Raw genomic sequence first — 8,482 nt, forward strand, 5'->3', positions numbered from 1 at the left:
GTTAAGAAATATTTTTACTTGACCATGTGGCTCATACTACAGAATTACTAGGTAAACCAACAGTAAGTTAGGGGTATCACCTTATCTGGTTTATGACTTGGATTAGTTTCGTGCTAATACAACAAAAGACACAAAGGCTTGGGACAGAATGAATGAAACCATCTTGGAAGTTAAGATTCCAGTAGCATACTAACAATTCCTAGACCAATGGCCTCCTCTACCAGCTGTCTTTTTCACAGAATGTGTAGTATAAAATAGCATGACCTAACTTGTTCTTAAGAATAGCATTTCAACCCAGACTGCTCCCTTCAACGAAAACCACCAAACTACCAAAACCTTTGCTGAATGAAGAGATGCTCTGAGTTCGTATTCGTAATCCAAAGGGCAGGAATAATCCAAAAGGTAGTATCCAAAATTAGAGAAGAGAGAGGGCACACTGCTGTGGTGGGGATATACAACTCAAACACTATGCTGCCGAGACAAAAGAAGCTCAATGCCCTGAAGATAGGAGCACGAAGGTGCTTGTCACCACCTTGCATCCCATTAATGAACAGGGTTGGGAGGGAGAAGATGAGAGATAAGAGAGAGAGATATGGGCTCTGAAATCTTCCCCCATAAATTCCCTTTTTGAAAACTGAACAGCCCAATGGCACATTAGCTATTAAAATACTGCCAATCAGTTCAAAATGTTGTCTGGCAGGCAAAACTTCACACACCTTCTCTCATAACTTCTGACATGTGCAGTTGCCCCTCTGAAATGTGAGGCTCAGCGTCCTGCTTCCACCCCCTCCAGGCAGCCTCAAAGTCTCCTGCCTATTGGCTCCCCACAACCTCAAATCTGGACCCTGCAAACAAGGAGGGAGGAGAAAGAGCAGTGGCTCAAACAGGTTTAGCTGGCTTGTTAATGCCTCTTCCAGGACAATTATAATTCCAAATTTTTAATTTAATTCAGTGTTCCTGTGTTTTCGATGCATTAGAATAGGTTGCCCATAGAGGTGAAGGAATCTCTGTCCTTGGAGGTGTTAAAAAATGGATACAGCACTTTAGGACATGGCGTAATGGCTATGGTGGTCTAAGGCTGAAGGTTGCATTATTTCATTATCTTAAAGATCTCTTCCAACCAAAACAATTCTATGATTCTATATTCATATAAATTACCTAGCTACTGGGAAAAAAAATAATCAACATTGTTCTGAATACTAAAACTTTTTTAGATGTTCTATTACAGCCAGCTCAGAAAAATGATCTGGCAGCACATGATGAAGGCACTTAGCAACACTGACATCAGATGCGCGCTTCTTTTGTTTTGAAACAGCATTTGATCCAGAATGAGCTAGCTGTACTTGCAAATTTAGTGCAGTAATTAAAAAAAAATATTGACTTAGATTGCACCTGAAATTTGGATGTCTCTCAAGAAAAGATCAAAACTGAACACCTTATAGCTGTTGCAAAAGGATTGCGGTGCCCTCAGTGACTTTTGCCAAGAGAGCTGCTCGGGACCGGCACCACGACCAGCATGCTCAAGCTGAGGTGAGCTAAGAGGTGCTCCACTTAGGTTTCTTTTTGGGGCTTTTGGGGGTGGGAGGACCTCAGCAGACAGCAAGGATCAGCAGGGTCATCTTCTCATGTGCCTGATCAAGAGGATGATGTCAGCCATGGGAAATTTAAATGAGGGAGAGCAAAACCGTGCAACTGCCATTTGGCAAGGGAGCCTTCTGGATGGATTGCAGCTAGCGGTGCGTGCTGGGTCAGCCAACAGAGTACAGAAGCCTCTGTAGTAGCTTGGGCAAAATATAGTAGTCAGGTGGAATATATATATTTTAAAACAAGCAATAACCCCCCCCAAACTTAATTTCACCAGACTGAAGAGATCCAGCCATGGTAACAACTCAGCCAAAGGCTATTAGAAAAATGATAGGTACCCAGACAGAGCCAGCACACAAGCACACAGGTGTCCAGGCTGCCAGCGGCAGAGAGTGCTGGAGCCTGGCACTTGGAATGGAGGGTGAAGGTGACAACACCTGTGTGAGGTGTGACCAGGTGAATTTTCTTCTCCATCTGGTGGCTGAGCTAAAGGAAGAAGTATTAAGACTCAGGACTATAAGGGAATATGAAAGGGAGTTAGATATGTTGCAGACACCCCCAGTTGCAGGAGGGGACTCCAGAAACAGGGGGGAATGGGTACAGGTTCCATCCTAGGGTACTGAGAGAGATGGCAGACAAGTCATCAGATGAAGGCAATCACAGCACACTTGCAAGATGGCCAAGGGATCAGGCCCAGCCAGCATGGATTTAGGAAGGGCAGGTCCTGCCTCACCAATTTGATCTCATTCTATGATCAGGTGACCCACCTGGTGGATGTGGGAAAGGCTGTGGATGTAGTCTACCTGGACTTCAGCAAGGCCTTTGACACCATCCCCTACAGCGTATTCCTGGCCAAACTGTTAGCCTGTCGCTTGGACAGCAGCACTCTGTGGTGGGTTAGGAACTGGCTGAAGGGCTGAGCCCAGAGAGTGATGGTGAATGGTGCCACTTCCAGCTGGCAGCCAGTCACTAGTGATATCCCCCAGGGATCAGTGTTCGGCCTGATCCTATTCAATATCATTATTCATGATCTAGATGAGGGGATTGAAGCCATCATTAGTAAGTTTGCAGACAACACCAAGATGGGAGCAGGTGTTAATCTGTTAGAGGGTGGGAGGGCTCTCCAGAGGGACCTTGACAGGCTGGACAGATGGGCAGAGTCCAACATGATGGCATTAAACAAGACCAAGTGCTGGGTGCTGCGCTTTGGCCACAACAACCACATGCAGCGCTACAGGCTGGGGTCAGAGTGCCTAGAAAACAGTCTGGCAGAAAGGGACCTGGGGGTACTGGTTGATAGATGGATGAACATGAGCCTGCAGTGTGCCCAGGTGGCCAAGAAGGCCAATGGCATCCTGGCCTGTATTAGGAATAGTGTGGCTAGCAGGAGCAGGGAAGTCATTGTGCCCCTGTACTCTGCATTGTTTAGGCAGCACCTTCAGTACTGTGTCCAGTTCTGGGCCCCTCAGTTTAAGAAGGACGTCAAGACACTTGAATGTGCAGAGAAGGGCAACAAGGCTGGTGAGAGGCCTTGAGCACAAGCCCTATGAGGAGAGGCTGAGGGAGCTGGGATTGTTTAGCCTGGAGAAGAAAAGGCTCAGGGGCGACCTCATTGCCCTCTACAACTACCTGAAAGGTGGTTGTAGCCAGGAAGGGATTCGTCTCTTCTCCCAGGCAACCAGCACCAGAACAAGGGGACACAGTCTCAAGCTGCACCAGGGGAGGTTTAGACTCAAGGTGAGGAGAAAGTTCTTCACTGAGCGAGTCATTCGTCATTGGAATGTGCTGCCCAGGGAGGTGGTGGAATCGCCGCCCTGGAGGTGTTCAAGAGGAGATTGGACGTGGCACTTGGTGCCATGGTCTAGTCATGAGGTCTGTGGAGACAGGTTGGACTCCATGATCCTCAAGGTCTCTTCCAACCTTAGTTATACTGTGATACTGTGATACTGTGAGTGTCTGAGGAAGATGGGGTTGTTCAGTCTAGAGAAGAGGTGGCTGAGGGAAGACCTTATTGCTCTCTTCAATTTCCTGAAGGGAGGTGGAGTGAGGAGGGGGGCAGCCTCTTCTCCTTGATGACAAGTGACAGGACTAGAGGAAACAGTTACAAACTGTGCCAGGTTATTTTAATTTCTCAGAATTTTATCATGATTTTTGATTTTAATTTCTTCCTACTCTCAGTTCCCCAAGTATCTATGAACATAAATACTGTAATATTTACTGGCATTTCATGCAGAGTTCTTTTGTTTTATTTGTTTGTTTGTTTTTAAAGAATGCTGAACAATAAAACACTAAAACATATAAAGAAATGTCTAAAGAATAATGAAATTAAAATATTATGGCTATATTCTTTCCAAAGAAGAATTGTTATTATGTACCAATACAACTGCATTCAGGTCATATGCTTCATACTACATCAGAATTTTTCAAAATTCTACACAACTATATTAGAAGCTTTCTAAAAAATAAGGCAAAAGTAATATGTTCCTACTGAATGAATGAATGTTCATTATGCTATGATATTAAAGCTAGACCTCATTTTCCAAGTCAATATTATTATTTAAAACTAATATACCTTTAAAAGCCTTGAAGTAGAAATCAGAGCATCCATAGAAAATATCCTGGGACTAGGTTCAAATATCTTAAAAATAAATTTGTGCTTATAATTGTTACACTTCCATACTGCAATGCAATCTATCTATTTCAGGACCAGGAAGATGTAGATAGACTTAACAAACTTCAAGCCTCTATTTCTGCAGTTCTTAGAGGCCAAGAGTGTATGTTAGCATGGAATAATAGTTCTTTGTAGTCCATTTCAAAAGCATCTGCTAGCTTTAAATGAGGTAATTTGGATAAAGAATGTGGCATAATTATAGCAGTATGATATTCCATCTAGGATAAGAAAACTCAAACTCAAGTCACCTCTGTAGACATAGGTAATAAAAGTATAAGGAGGTATATATAAGAGGTATAAAGAACCTGTTTTCTCGATGTATAATGACCTTTTTTTAGAGAAGAATAAAGGACAATGAAATGGAAATTTTATATAATGTTTTATTTAAATAAAATACAGTTTCCCCCAGCATATTATATTTTTTTAAATTTTGCTTTAGTTAATTTCATGCACATTTGTTTTCTTGAAATATTTCTTGCAGACAGTATAATAGTTCTTCATATACCTGTAATAATCTATAGTTATGAGAAACACTTAGTGATTTCCACAGTTCAAGACATCAGTTACTATAAAGGAAACATATGTAATTACCAGTCAGCCTCATCTGCTTCTCAAATGAAAGAGTACTGGTATGTTGGCAGCATTAGAAAATACTTTCTCCTGTCAAGATGCATTATTGCAGTTTTGGAAAAACAGATCCAGTGCATTTCCATTACCTCCACTGCAGGTTACATAACTACAAAGACGATTTTGGTGATTCAGTTCAATTCCTACCCTAAGACAAATTGACTTTTCACTGAGACTTCCAAAGTAAGAAAGAGGAATTCAAGGCACTATTTAAAGTCATGTTACTGCATTTATCAAATGGTAGGTTTATTTTATTTCATGAATATCTGTAATATAACTATTATACAGAACTAACAGTTCTCTTTTTTTCTTCTTTTTTTTTTCTTCTTTTTTTTTTGTTTCTTTTTTGTCTTTTGGGATAGCACTTGGTGAAGGAAGAGAAAAAGAGCACTGATAATCCAGGTATTACTTGAGGAATTTATACTGTACTGTGTCAGATCAAGTCTGAATGTGTTAATTGCCCTTGAAATTAAAAAAAATGTGCATGTTATACTGTGATTTACTTCAAAACATGTTTCAGCACTCCTGTTCCTTGATATGTGATATTCCTTTACCTACAAGAATTATAAGTAGCTCAAGAATTCTGAATCAGATATTATCTAGTGTAAAATTGCATAACAGACTCAACAAATAAAGGATCCAGTTATTTGTTTTCTAACTCTATTTGTTTTCTTAAATTGTTGTAAAAAGTGGATCTATAAAGATTCTTTAAAAGTGGAACTATTACTTTTATTTTGGGCACACATAACACTGATGGATCTTAATTATAATTACATAATTACTTGTGAAGCATCACTGCATATTAATTCACAGATATTCTATAAATATTTCAGCACGTTTCCATGGCTATTTGATTCACTCTGCTTATTAGCTTACAATGTGTGCCAGATATTTTTACATATTTTTCTTAAAAGCAGAACATTTTTGGCAGCATCCAATGCAAATTTTTAAATTACTACAGTGTACATAAACGTTCAGACTAAGTCTACCATATTTTACATAAAGAGTGAAAAACAATATCTGAAGAGCTAAGTCACAGACATTTTCACTTTCCTTTCACAATTAGGATGTTAAACTGACAGATATTACAAATCTTCATCTATATCTGAAAAAGTTCACAGGTTCAGCTCACCAGATGAGACATACGACCAAAGAACCTGAAATTGTGTTTCAGGAAGCCATTCATGACTTAAGGTCATGAATATATACTTTGGGCTTGCTTAGACAGAGTATATGGTATAGAGTTCACCTTAGTTCATAGAGAGTTACTGGAGAGAAATAAGCTAATCCAAAACAATATTTGGAGGGCATAATATCAGGTTCCTGCCATGAATGATCTTCCGAGTAAGCCCACGTCTCTTCACTGACTAAAGGGAATAAAGGGATTTTTCTGAGATATGTCTGCATTCTTAAGAACAACATTAGAGTTTTGTGAATATTCCATCACTTGACTTAAGTTACTCCTAAATAAAGTAAAACTACAGAAATCTCAAGAGTCCATTTCAACTTTACAAATTTTAGGACAAGTACTCATCTAAAAATACACATCCTGCCCATTGTCATCTTTCTCAAATGAAATGCTTTTCTTTTAGAAGGATAAAGCTAGGTATAATGAGTACTTTCCCTCACTAAGGTTCTAAAAATCTGCCTGTACAAGGTACAGGAAGTTAGATGAGTAAAATCTGGGCCACCTAAGCAAAGTTCAGGCTCAAACTGAGGTCTAAGACCTTAAATCTAAGGAATTGAATGTGAATCCTAAATTAGGCTATTATTACATTATCCTATCTACCATAATAGAATGAAAAAAATAAAAAAGATACAATATTTTACCTCTTTTACTTTTCTGGGATTGACACAGTTCAGCAGTTTGTTTGTTTTCTTCTAGAGAACATAAGTTATTTTCCATAAGCAAATACTTTGCATTTCTTTTGCAGTCAGATTTTTTTTTTCTCTTTGTTATATCACACATAGCTCATATGCTGTATTCAGATATTGGGATAAGCTGAGTTTGGCTAATAATATCCTTTTAGTATATGCTCTTCTGTTTCCAGATATATATGTAGAAACTAGATAAAGATTTTTATTTTTTTATTTTTAAAATTATTTTTAGCTCTGGTTCTGCAATAATTATGCAAAGTATTTATAGATGCAGTTAATCTGACTTGGATATCAAAGTACCACGCTTACAGGTGCATTCAGGTGTGTGAACGACTAAATTACAGGAATTATGCTTACAAATAATAGATGGTATAAAACTGACTGCACTTATTTGCACCTGCAAAATTTATGGTTATAAAAAAAAGAGCCCTGTTTTGGCTAGAAGTAAGATAATATCCATAATGTACTATTTTTCTCCAACATAGTGCACATATTAACTTAGATCACAGAAAACCAGAATCATGGAACACTTATATTAAATGGGAATTTAATTTCTGAGGGAAAAAAAAAGAATAATCACAAAATCAAAGAATGTTAGGAGTTGGAAGGGACCTCAAAAGATCATCTAGTCCAAATTCCCTGCCAGAGCAGGATCACCTAGAGTAGATCAAACAGGAAGGTGTCCAGGTGGGTTTTGAGAGTCTCCAGAGAGGAGAATCCACAATGTCTCTGGGCAACCCATTCCAGTGTTTCCCTCACACTGAAAAAGGTTTTCTTTCTGTTCACATGGAACCTTTTGTACTCTAGCTTGCACCCACTACCTCTTGTCCTATCATTGGGCATCTCTGAGAAGACCCTGGATCAATCCTTCTGACACTCGCCCTTCACATATTTCTAAACATTAATGAGGTCACTTCTGAATCTCCTCCTCTCCAATCTAAAGTGACACCGCTCCCTCAGCCTCTCCTCGTCAGGCAGATGTTCCACTTACTTAATCATCTGTGGCTCTGTGCTGGATTCTTTCAAGCAGTTCCCTGTCCTTCTTGGACTGAGGGGCCCAGAACTAGACACAATACTCCAGATGTGGCCTCACAAGGACAGAGTAGAGAGGGAAGAGAACTTCTCTTGACCTACTAACCACTCACTTTCTAATACACCCCAGGATACCATAGGCCTTTTTACCCTTTTTGAAGACTGGAGTGACATTTACTTTTCTCATGTCCTCAGGCACCTCTCCTGTTCCCCACAACTTACCAAAGATGATGCAGAGTGGCCCAGCAGTGACTTCTGCCAGCTCCCTCAGCACCCATGGCTGCATCCCATCATGACCCATGAATTTATGGATGCCCTGATTGCCCAATTGCTCCCTAATTGAGTTGTCATCAACCAAGGCAGACTCCTCCTTTATCACAATTTCCTTAGGGGTCCCATTAGTCTGGGGCTCCTGAGTACAGTCACCAGCAGTATACACAGAGACCAAGAAGACATTCAACTCCACCTTCTTTCTATCTTCTGTACCAGGGCACCCACTCATTCAGCAGTGGGCCTACTGTGACAGTTTGACGCTGTGCCTTTAAGAAAGGGGCACACTGGCTAAATGTTTATAAAATATTTTGGTATTCTAAACGAATTTCATTGGCCAAGTATTGTGGGAGGTGAGGTTAGTCCCAGCGCAGCTGGAACTTTCTCTCAGTCTTCCTTTCTTCGCTGTCCCTCTCGGCT

This window comes from Dryobates pubescens, chromosome 7 (assembly GCF_014839835.1).
Source record: "Dryobates pubescens isolate bDryPub1 chromosome 7, bDryPub1.pri, whole genome shotgun sequence".
Lineage (NCBI taxonomy): Eukaryota > Metazoa > Chordata > Aves > Piciformes > Picidae > Dryobates > Dryobates pubescens.